Source organism: Mastomys coucha, unplaced genomic scaffold, assembly GCF_008632895.1.
Source record: "Mastomys coucha isolate ucsf_1 unplaced genomic scaffold, UCSF_Mcou_1 pScaffold13, whole genome shotgun sequence".
Taxonomy (NCBI): domain Eukaryota; kingdom Metazoa; phylum Chordata; class Mammalia; order Rodentia; family Muridae; genus Mastomys; species Mastomys coucha.
In genome coordinates this window covers 6775854-6787559 of record NW_022196895.1, presented here as the reverse complement: position 1 = coordinate 6787559, position 11706 = coordinate 6775854, and the positions used below count along the sequence as shown (strand labels likewise).

The 11706-nt window shown below is 41.0% G+C and overlaps 1 pseudogene; it reads left to right on the top strand.

Moving 5' to 3' along the window:
• Nucleotides 1-909: 909 nt before the first annotated feature.
• Nucleotides 910-1330, top strand: LOC116087534 (annotated as a pseudogene).
• Nucleotides 1331-11706: the final 10376 nt, after the last annotated feature.

Sequence of the window (11706 nt, the reverse complement as noted above, 5' to 3'; positions counted from 1 at the left end):
TAGGCTGGCTTACCCTTCCTTCAGTCTCTGCTCCATAGTTAATCTCCGCAACTCCTCCCGTGGGTCTTCCTAAAGCAATATTTTAAGAAATATAGTGAGGGGCTGGTGAGATGGTTCCGTGGGTAAGAGCACTGAATGCTCTTCCGTCATGAGTTTGAATCCCAGCAATCACACGGTGGCTCACAACCACCCGTAATGAGATCTGACATCCTCTTCTGGAGTGTCTGAAAGCTATAGTGTACTTATATATAATAATAAATAAATCTTTGGGCTGGAGCAAGCAGGGACTGAGCGAGTGGAGTTGACCGGAGTGAGTGGGGTTGACCAGAGCAAGCAGAAGTCCAAAAAATCTAATTCCCAGCAACCACATGAAGGCTCACAACCATCTGTACAGCTACAGTGTACTCACATAAATAAATAAATAAATAAATAAATAAATAAATAAATAAATAAATAAATCTTTTTAAAAAAAGAAATGTAGTCACAAGAAATACTATGACTTTACACATCTAGAGTTTGGGATGGTAGAATAATCCATACAACAATGTTTAACTAACAAGAAAAAGCCAAGGCTGGGAATGCAAGAAGCAAAATATGTCATAAATCACCCAACAAATAAATATCCACTGACCCTTTTTTATGTGTCGGGAACCCACTTAATTACTAGAGAAGTTACCAGGGAGTGTAAAATTCACTTCTTCTCCTCACTGCTTATCCTCCTATCCTCACGTGGAAGGGATGTTGGAGTAATATTTTTGTGCACTGTGTAAAGGTTATCCTTGTATTATTCAAATGCTGACTTCTGAACTGGCAGGGATCTGATTACAGGCCAGATTTTGGTATTGTTAAATATCTCCCGGGAAGCGTGCTTCGTTCCTTTCTGCTGGGTGCCCGCTGTTTTCTGTCGAAATGGGCAAGTTCATGAAACCTGGGAAAGTGGTGCTGGTGCTGGTCCTGGCTGGACGCCACTCCCATCACAAAGCTGTCATCCTGAAGAACATTGACAATGGCACCTCAGGCTGCCCGCCCTTACAGCCATGCCCTGGTGGTTGGAATTGACCACTCTCCCCGAGAAGTGACACCTGCCATGAGCAAGAAGAAAATTGCCAAGTGATCCAAGATCAAGTCCTTTGTAAAAGTTTTTAACTACAACCACCTCATGCCCACAAGACACTTTGTGGATATCCCCTTGGACAAAACTGTTGTTAACAAGGATGTGTTCAAAGACCCAGCTTTGAAATGCAAGGCCAGACGGGAGGCCAAGGTCAAGTTTGAGGTGTGATACAAGACAGGGAAGAACAAATGGTTTTTACAGCAGCTTTGCTTTTAGGTATATTTTTGGTTTTGTCATTTAAAAAAAAATTTTTTTAAAAAAAAGCATCTCCAAGCTTAGTAACTTCTCTATCACCTTCTGATTGGTTAAAGTAAAAAGCCTATGATCTATAACAAAACAGTAAGGTGGAACTTCTGGAAAGAGAGAGGATGGTAGGAAGGAATCAGGCATGGAAGATTCAGTCAGACTGACATGGAGGAAGAAGCAGGATAGGATGGAAGGAGAGGTACCTAATCAGCCATGAGGCAGACTTAGACTAGCATAAACAGGATAATTAAGTCATGGGATAGTGGGAAACAATGCCTGGTTCTAAGGCCAAAAGCTTATAAATAAATACAGTCTCTGTGTCATTATTTCAGGAGCTGGGGCAGGCATAGAAAGGCCTGTGATTACAAAGGGAAATGGTCACATACCCAAATCAAAGCACAGACTATAAAAAATATTTGAAAATTACTTCAATAATATATAGTGTTACAGTGTGTTCGATTGGTTGGTTGAGATAAAGGTATAAATAACAAAACACAACCAGTAGACATATGTATTTGAATCACTTTAGTGATGTATACAATTGTGCAGTCATTACCAACCGCTGTCCAGTTCTAGAACATACCCACTACTACAAAAGTTCACTTATATGACCATTTACAGGAAACCCCTTTTTCCCCCAGGTCCCAGGCAGCCATCGATCCCTTTCCTCAGGACATCTTGAATGTGAGCTCATTCCCGAGACAGCACCTTTCTGAGGCCTCCACCTCGGGCTGGCAGCAGCGTGTGCTGTGGGTCCTGTGGGACTAGCGCTCCAGGGATTCTCTTCCTGTTAGTTCTCTTTCCTTGTGAGTCCCCACAGTCTCTCCACATTTAGCAAAACTCAAGGGGTTCTTTGTAGAGCCGGGAGATACTGTTTCTCTGTTTGCTTCTCCTTTCATTGATACTTTACCCTAAAGCCCCCTGGCCTTCGCTGTGGCCAATCCCTGTAGTATCCTTTCCTCATCCTGTTCATTTCTGTCATGGATTACAGCCCCGACTGCCTATCATCCAATGTCTGCAGAGATGCTGTCTCATGTTTGATATAGTTCCTAGTTATTAAAAATGCTGTTTTTCTTTTTTTAATTAATTTTTTACATTCCATAGTCCATTCCCCGCCCCCCCCCCCATCCACACTCTGACTGCTGCACATCCCACACCTCCTCCCCACACACACCTCCACATCCTCCCCCCGACCCCGCTCCACATGGTTGCCCCGACTCCCCACCCGACCTGACCTCTAAACTCCCCGGGGCCTCCAGTCTCTTGAGGGTTAGGTGCAACATCTCTGAATGAACACAGACCCGGAAGTCCTCTACTGTATGTGTGTTGGCGGCCTCAAAACAGCTAGTATATGCTGTCTGTTTGGTGGTCTAGTGTTTGAGAGATCTCAGGGGTCCAGATTATTTGAGACTGCTCGTCCTCCTACAGGATCGCTCTTCTCCTCAGCTTCTTTCCACCTTCCCTAATTCAACAACAGAGATCAGCTACTTCTGTCCATTGGTTGGGTGCAAACATCTGCATCTGACTCTTTCAAATGCTTGTTGGGTCTTTCGGAGGGCAGTTATGTTAGGTTCCCCCCCACTTTTTTTTTAAGATTTATTTATTTATTTATTTATTTATTTATTTATTATATGTAAGTACACTGTAGCTGTCTTCAGACTCACCAGAAAAGGGCATCAGATTTTATTACCGATGGTTGTGAGCCACCATGTGGTTGCTGGGATTTGAACTCAGGACCTTTGGAAGAGCAGTCAGTGCTCTTAACCACTGAACCATCTCTCTAGCCCCTAGGTTCCTTTTTGTGAGTGCTCCATAGCCTCAGTAATAGTGCAAGGCCTTGGGGCCTCCCCTTGAGCTGGATCCCTCTTTGGGTCTGTTGCTGGACCTTCTTTTTCTCAGGCTCCTCTCCATTAGATTCTGCTTTTGAGGGTATTTCCCCTTTTGGTTCTGGTACCACCTATCTGTGCTGTGGTCAGTTCTATAAAAGAACAATTTTCAATATTTCTATGGTAGATTAAAGAAGTTTTAAAAATCAAACATGGTAAATATACACATATGTGTATATTTTAAAAAACATAAATGGAGCTAGCAAGGTGACTCAGAAGGTAAAGGCTCTTGACTATTGTCCTGACGATCTGACTTTAGTCCCCAGGTCCCAACATGGTGAAAGGGATCAACTGTGGCAGGCTGTCCTTTGATCACCACATGAAAGCCCTGGCAAGCGTGTATTCCCCCTCAATAAATAAGTAAAATATAATAAATAAATGATCTATAATAAATAAATGATCTAAACCTCTACATACATACAGGCTGGGTGGCTATGTGTAAAACAGTGCTAGTGTGGCGGTTAGAGGACAGCTACGTACAGGCTGGGTGGATATGTGTAAAACAGCGCTGGTGTGGCGGTTAGAGGACAGCTACGTACAGGCTGAGTGGATATGTGTAAAACAGTGCTAGTGTGGCAGTTAGAGGACAGCTACGTACAGGTACAGGCTGAGTGGATATGTGTAAAACAGTGCTAGTGTGGCAGTTAGAGGACAGCTACGTACAGGCTGAGTGGATATGTGTAAAACAGCGCTAGTGTGGCGGTTAGAGGACAGCTACGTTCAGGCTGGGTGGATATGTGTAAAACAATGCTGGTGTGGAGGTTAGAGGACAGCTTTCAGGAGTCAGTTCTCTCTTTCTACCATGTGGGCGCCAGGGGTCAAACTCTGGTCTTCAGACTTGGGCAAGCTGAAACTGGCCCTCACTGGGTATAGAGATTATCTGGTTATAGTATTGATTGCATCAGAATGAGACAAATCAGAGGCAAAACAATGCTCCTCCAATTCCTTAATGTTTCCACATTTCAGTTGCTTGTCATACAGTCATGCCTAAACATATTAAGTAGAAAGTTCTGGAAGTAAACAATCCATAAAGTTTAAATTATATACTATTTTGAGTAGTATGATAAAGTCTCATGCCATCTCTATTTTGTCCAGGATGTAATCATCTCCTTGTTCAATCTGTTCATACTGTATATGCTGTCTTCCCATTAGTCACTTGGTACCATCCAATTGTACTGTTATTCAACTAAACCATTTTTGCCTACTAATATTTCCTCAAATGCAAAATAGTCAATTCTGGAGATTTAGATATGCTAAATAGAAGCTGTAAAATGTTCTGTTTTCCTAAGAATGTGAAAGCAGAAGAAGATATTTTGAGAGAAGGAACACATTTCTATAACTTTCATTATAGTTTATTATTTTAATTGTCTGCTAGCATTACTGTTAGTATTACTGTTAATTTCCTAGTATGTATAATATCTAAATTAAGCTTTCTTATTTGTATATATAAGAAAAGTCATATATAGGGTTCTATCGTAAACTTGATTTCAGATATCTACTGGAAATCATGGACTGTATTTCCCATAGATAAAGGATAAAGGTATATAGTTTAGGTGAGTGTTATATAGCAATTCTTTTTGAGATTAAAAACTTCCATTTTAGCTGGAAACTTAAGATAGATTTTTTTTTTTTAAGGCGATGAAACAACAGGATATCCTAAGGAGGGTGAAATACTTCAGGCAAAAGCATAAACAACTCAAAACAGTTTCAGGAAGTCCCTGAAACTGACCAGATTCACTTCCACCTCAAAAGTAAACAGTAAAGACTGCTAAAAATCACTCTGAGACAAGCCTAATCACTTGGGAAGAACAGCGACCAGCTAACCTGCCTAGAAGAAACATAAACCAGCCAACCCACATTGGAAGAGGACCAAAACAACTGAGTCACCTGGGAAGGAAGAGCTTCCATCTGCGGGCTGTCTGCAGGCTGTAGAGTCCTTCAGGTCTCAGCTTTTGTTCGCTGTGCTGGGTGGGCTTCAGTGAAACAGATTTCTACGAGTCCTCTCTGTTCCTGTTAGTAACCCCCCCATCCCATTCCTATACGTAACCCCAATAATCTCATTGGTTCCCCAAGTCAGACATGCTGATATCCTTTTACTTTGGTCTGTTGTGGGATCCGTATTTGGGGTGAGTAGACATGTGAGTATGTGTGTGGTGCATTGCCTCCCAAGGATAAACCTGTCACACAACAATGACATATAGTGAGGATCTAAATTATAATGACATAAGTTTGGGCAATCATGTTCAGGAAAGCAGCTAAACTGAAACAAATAAGAATCCTAAGTCAAAGTAACTGTTGCTGAAGCATCGCCCTCCACCCAGTGCGCTGTCTTGACATGTGATTGGCCTTGTAGGCTCTGTTTTCAAGATATGCAGAGGCTCTCTGAAAAGTGAAATCATTTCTTTCTGAAGCCAGTTTTGTAGCTACTATGAGCCATCAGTTTTACATGTGTTCTATTCTGTTTGGTCGCTTAATCTTTCCATCTAGGTCAAATCCTCATGCCTAATTGTCTGATAATAGCTTTTAGTGCTTCATTAAATAGTGAGACTTCTTTTCAAAGAGTAAGTTTTATGTGCTATTGAGGTCTTATCACTATCTGGACCTTGCTTTCCTTAGACCCCGAGCTTAGTATATATGTTTCAAGGAAGAAAATGTCTGACCCACAGATTACTGAAGTCTGCCAGGGTGGCAGTTAACCAATTCCAGTACTCAGAAGGCAGAGCCAGGGGGATAGCTGTGAAATTGAGACCAGCCTGAGTACATCGTGACACCCTGTTTCACCAAAGAAGGGGAAAGAGAAAATGAAAGTAATAGTTATGGGTGTGATGTCAATGGTCCTGCTTACACAGTCAAGATTAGGGGAGATTGGCAGTGTCCATTAATTAAATTCTGTAGCCTAGTTCACACAGTTATATTTGTGTCTTATGGTAGTGGGGTGGTGATAAGAGAGAGAAAACTGAAAAGGTTAACAACTATATACACTAGTGATTTCCTCAGCGAGAGGAGACTCTCTCTTGGCACAGACTGTTGGGAGGCAGAGGCAGGCGGATTTCTGAGTTCGAGGCCATCCTGGTCTACAGAGTCTAGGACATCCAGGGCTATACAGAGAAACCCTGTCTCGAAAAAAAAAAAAACAAAAAAAAATTTACTTTTATTTTTTAATGTACGTTGGTGTTTTGCCTGCATGTGTGTCTGTGTGAGGATATTGTATCCCCTGGAACAAGAGTTAGAGACAGCTCTGAGCTGCCATGTGAGTGCTATAAATTGAACCCAGGACCTGTAGAAGAGCAGCCAGTGCTCTTAACCGCTGAGCCATCTCTCTAGTCCCTGAGACCAAGACATTCTCAAAGCCAGGTTTTTGTTACTTATGGATAGATTAAAAAAATAAAAGTAATACTTGCTCTAAAACTGAGGGCTTCCCCACCCCTTTCTTTGTGTATACATACAAGTCCTGGTCTCTGCTTATAGGCAGTAGTGGGGGTAATTTGTTCACAATTAGATACTAGTAGAATTAATCAAAGCAAAACAAAACAAAAACCACATGACTTTCCTAAAAAGACATCATGGGTAATATCTGAAAAACTAATAAAAATATGCTCACTCCTTGAGCACCATGGAGAACGAATGTAGTCTCAGAAATATACCATGTTGATTCAATTTCTCTGCACTGCTAGGTGAGCCAAAAATATAAGTGAATCAGTTGATCATGGAAAATATTTTATCTATCGAAGACTGATATGTCACCAGTGTTGTGTTTGAAATTTTCTTTTAGTAAAGCTACAGAAAAGCCATACATAGGCAGTTAGGCTATTTCCTACTGAGTGCTTGCTTTATTACAAGGAAAAACAGCATATTTCTTAAGGAACAGGTGTATGTGCTGTTAGCCCAGAGAGCGGCAAACAGCAGGGGCCTGCTGCTATGGAAACAGCCTGGTGTCCTAGCAACAAGCACATGCATTTGCTTGGGCTGCCCTGTGGAGTTCTGTCAACACAGGTAAAGGGCTTATTCACAGAACTTGAGTGGCAGCCTTCCAGCTTCAGAACAAAAGGTACACCCAGATATGTAAATCTAGATAGAAGAGAAAGTAAACAATTGCACGCACCAAGCAGCAGTCATTCGGGAGCCAAAGGACAGCAATGCTGAAGTTAAATTTACTCCTATCTACTCTTTATCTAGATTGACTAGAAATAGGTCTCTCTCTGTGTGTGTTTCTTGGCTCTCTAAAGGAAGGATAAAAATTCAGTGACAGTGGCTAAGACCATGACCTGTGGCCATGCCTCTGTCAGCCTTCCCTGTATTAGATGTGCAGTACTTTTCCAAAACTTCACATGATCTCTGCCTTGCATTTCAAGCCACAGAGACTGTGGGGAGGAGGGCAGGACGTATTCTACTAGTAACCTGAAGGCTGCTTTCCTTTTCTGGTTATTTTTCATTGTAATCCTTGCATTCTATAAGAACGATGGAGAAGAAGAGGTGGGGTGGGGGACTGCAGGTACTGGAGATTACACAAGGACAAGGGCTTGTACCCTCAACTGTAGCCTCAGTTGGAGACTTATGATCCCAAGTCTTTAAAAATCAATTGTATTTGGAAATGTCTTGATGAAACACCTCATTTTGCACAGTTAATATATACTAAGTTTGTAAATCTTACAAGGCTCACAGGGAACCTCAAGTTGGAGAGGCAAGCATATGCTCTTCATGACATAGCACCTGCTTACAGCATCGGCTTGTGTTGGTTCTTCTTTTTTTTTTTTTTAAAAGATTTATTTTTTTTATATATATATTTGAATACATTGTCGCTGTCTTCGGACACACTGCACTCTCTTATCCTTATGGTTATCATAAAGCCACTGAGTAAATCATGCATTATTACTGTGTGGTTCTTTTCACTCATGACTCCAGAACGCATCCTCCAAAGTCCCTGCATCTGACCACCAACTCCCAGTAACAAGCCAAGGTGTACGCACAGTGTCCAAATGTAGGTGCCGGCTTCACAGCTCACCCAAAAGATTCCTAATCCTTCCAGGAGATCCTAGTCTAGTCTATCATTTTGTTCTTGTCGATAGTCCTTGTGGGAAGCTGCCTCTTTACTGCAGTAATAAGGGGGATCACTGAGACAGAGCACCTGTCAAGAGTTTCCAGGGCCCTAGAAAGCTGAGTACCCCCTTCAATAGCATTGTGCACCCAGACAATTCCAAGCATGTGTTGGCTTCCCTTCAGGTTCTCCACGTGGCTTCTGCATCTGTGTGCGCCCCATCAACTTATAGTTTTACTAACATATTTAAGCAGATTACAAATCCCTCAGCCACATTATAGCCACAGACAAAGAAAAGGTTTTCTTCAATAATTAAATCATATTCCTAAAAAATAATTTAGTACCAAAGAAATACTATTTTATATGTAAATCTTGTGAATTTTAATTTGTGGTATGCTTTTGTAAGGCATTTAATTTTCTGAAATAAATTTCTTTTTCTTTTTCTTTTTCTTTTTTTTTTTTTTTTTTTTTTTTTTGAGACAGGGTCTCACTATGTAGCTCTGGCTGTCCTAGAACTCACTATATAGACTAACCTGGCCTTGAATGCACAGAGATCCACCTGCCTCTCCCTCTCAAGTGCTTGTCTGTGTGATTTTTTTAAAAGTTTAATTAAAAAAAAATATGAAGTCCTGCTAAAGATTTCCTCAGAGCTCTCATCTCATGGCTTCCTTTTTATTTCTGCTTCTCTGTGGTCATTGTGACTTCACAGGAAGCAATTTTGCAAGCATATCTATGGCTATGAGCCATGTGCTAGTAAATTAAAAGGGCTAACTTTTAAATCTCCCTAACAGATTATAGACTACACTACCCGCTTCTCTCATGCTGTGTCAGACTTGGATTCTGCCCTTTTGAGGAAGAATACATTGGAGGAAAGAAAGAGGGGGAAAAAGCAGGACACAAAGATCAGAACAGAAAGTATCAGAGTAGCTTTGCTTCAGCACACTATGCAAACTTCCTGAGGTCTCTCTGAATGCATGCAATGTTCAGATAGCAGCTCTTTAGTAACAGGGCCCAACAGATTCCCTCCTCACACACTTAGCTATGACACTTATCAAAACTGCATATTCTTCTACCAGGAGTTCCTTTTCTATGAGCACAGCTCTCTACAGTTAGACAAGAAACAAAGCCTGTTCTGTATCAGTCAGGTTGAACTAAACTAAGTACAATGGACAATAAAAAAGAGCAGTATGCGTGATACAAAAAAGGAGGTAGACCAGAAGTATTTTTAATTGCCTGTGGGGGCAGCTTCCTCTTTTCCTTCCTTCCTTCCTTCTGCCTTTCATTCCTATGTGTTGATGATGTTGATATTAATATCACTTTGCATCCCCTAAGCACAGGGCAGATGTTTAGGCCATCCATGATAGGAACTAAGCTAAAATCATCCTGAAAAACATCCACCTCTGATTTCTGCTTCATGAGTTGGCATTGTAAATACTCACTTGACTTAATAAGATAATTAAAGGCTATCTATTCTATGTGTATATTTTACATTAATCTTCATGAATTATGTTGGCCATTAGCTAGTGAGATAGGAACAAAGACTACTTTTTATTTATGATGCAGCCCAAGAATCTAGCCCAGCCTAGTATAGAATAAACACACTAAACAAATATTGAGGGATAAGTGGCCTTATGTCACTTTTTCTGAGCATTTTTAAATGTAAATGAATAAAGGAAACCACTGAAGTAATTGTGCCAAAACTATTTGACTTTGCTAAAAAAAAACAAAAAACAAAAACTAATTTTTTTCCATATTTACCTAATTGCCAACCATATTTTACTCAAGTCAGATTTCTTTAACCGGTCTCTTGCCTGCACATAGCAACTCTATAGGCCTATTTGGCCTTCAGAAGAAGAAGAAGAAGAAGAAGAAGAAGAAGAAGAAGAAGAAGAAGAAGAAGAAGAAGAAGAAGAAGAAGAAGAAGAAGAAATAACATTTAACAGCCTTCACTCAGTTGGATGATCTAGGAGGGATAGGAAGATGGCTTGACAGGTCAAGTGCAATTAGAAAATAATACACACACCTGTGCCTGGGGAACAACCAAAGATTAGAGGGAATGGTCCTCAGAACTATTCAGTTTGTGGAAATAGTTCTTTTCTCGTAGCCAGAGGGAGAAACTTTATTTCACATAGATTTTGATTGAAATGGTTAGCCAGAGGTAATTACCCTAGTCTAGGCATTTATACAGATTTCAGTCTTTAATAAGATGGCCCCATTGTTTCTATGTCTGTGGTGAGGCAGAACACCATAGAGCAGAGCAGAGCAGAGTGGGAACAGAGTCCAGCCAGACGCAGGGAATGAGAGAGGGCACCTATTCCTGCTGCTTCCTCCTTGTGCTTCCACCGTGTCTGGGCTCCCAGCCTGGTTGACAGTGCTACCTACATTTAGGGCAGATCCTCGATCCCTTAGTTGCCATCTTGCATGCCACTTATCTCTGGGAATCCCTCACAGACACATCTGTTAGAGAGCTTAACTAATCTCTTAAGTATCTCAATCCAATCAAGTTGATAATATTAATCGCCACATTGTAGAACAAATAGAAACTAGCCGCCTGTGGGTATGGTTCATTGGTATCACATGTTTAACTTTCAGGAAGCTTTGGGTTCGACCCCCAGCCTGAATAAACAAAACAAAACCTCACTACATCTATACAATATAATTCCAGTTATATGGAGACACAAAGGGAACTGTAATAAAGTATTCAAGTAACCCACAGGAAAGCAGGAGAAAGAAAATAGAGAAACTACCAGGCACAGTGACACACAATAATCCCAGCAGTTAGGAAGCAGAGGCAGAAGGATCTCTCTGAGTTTGAGGTCAGCTTGTTTTCTATTCCAGGCTAGCTACTGGGACACATTGTGAGATCCTGTCAAGGGTGAATGGGGTGGGGGAGGAGAGAGGGAAAAGAAACAGAAGAAACTACACCAAACTCAAATGGCAAATGGAAGACCTCAACTAACAGTAATTTATATTACATAGAAAAAAAGCTAAAATACCAGCAAAGACTCTACAGTAGCCAGTGTGACAGCACATGCCAGTAATTCTAGGTACTCAGGAGGCGGAGAAGAGGGTCACTTAAATCCTCTGGTAGTCTGGGGAACACGGGAGACCTCATCTGAAGAACAAACAGAAATCCCATCAACGTTTCAAAGCAGTAATAATCAGGAAAAAAATAGCCTAGAAAGCCTAGAAATAACCCCTATGCAACCAGCTGATGCTTGCTGAGCAAGGCAAGGAATGAATGAACAAGGAATGAACAGTCTTTTCAACAAATGGTGCCAAAATAACTGGATATGGACACGTGGAGAACTATGGAAGACTCTAGACAGATTCTACCTTTTAGACACTTAAGTAAATCAAAATGCTAAAACTCTGAAAACCTAGAAGAAAGGGAAACACTGAAAATTCAAAAGGAAAAACTGATA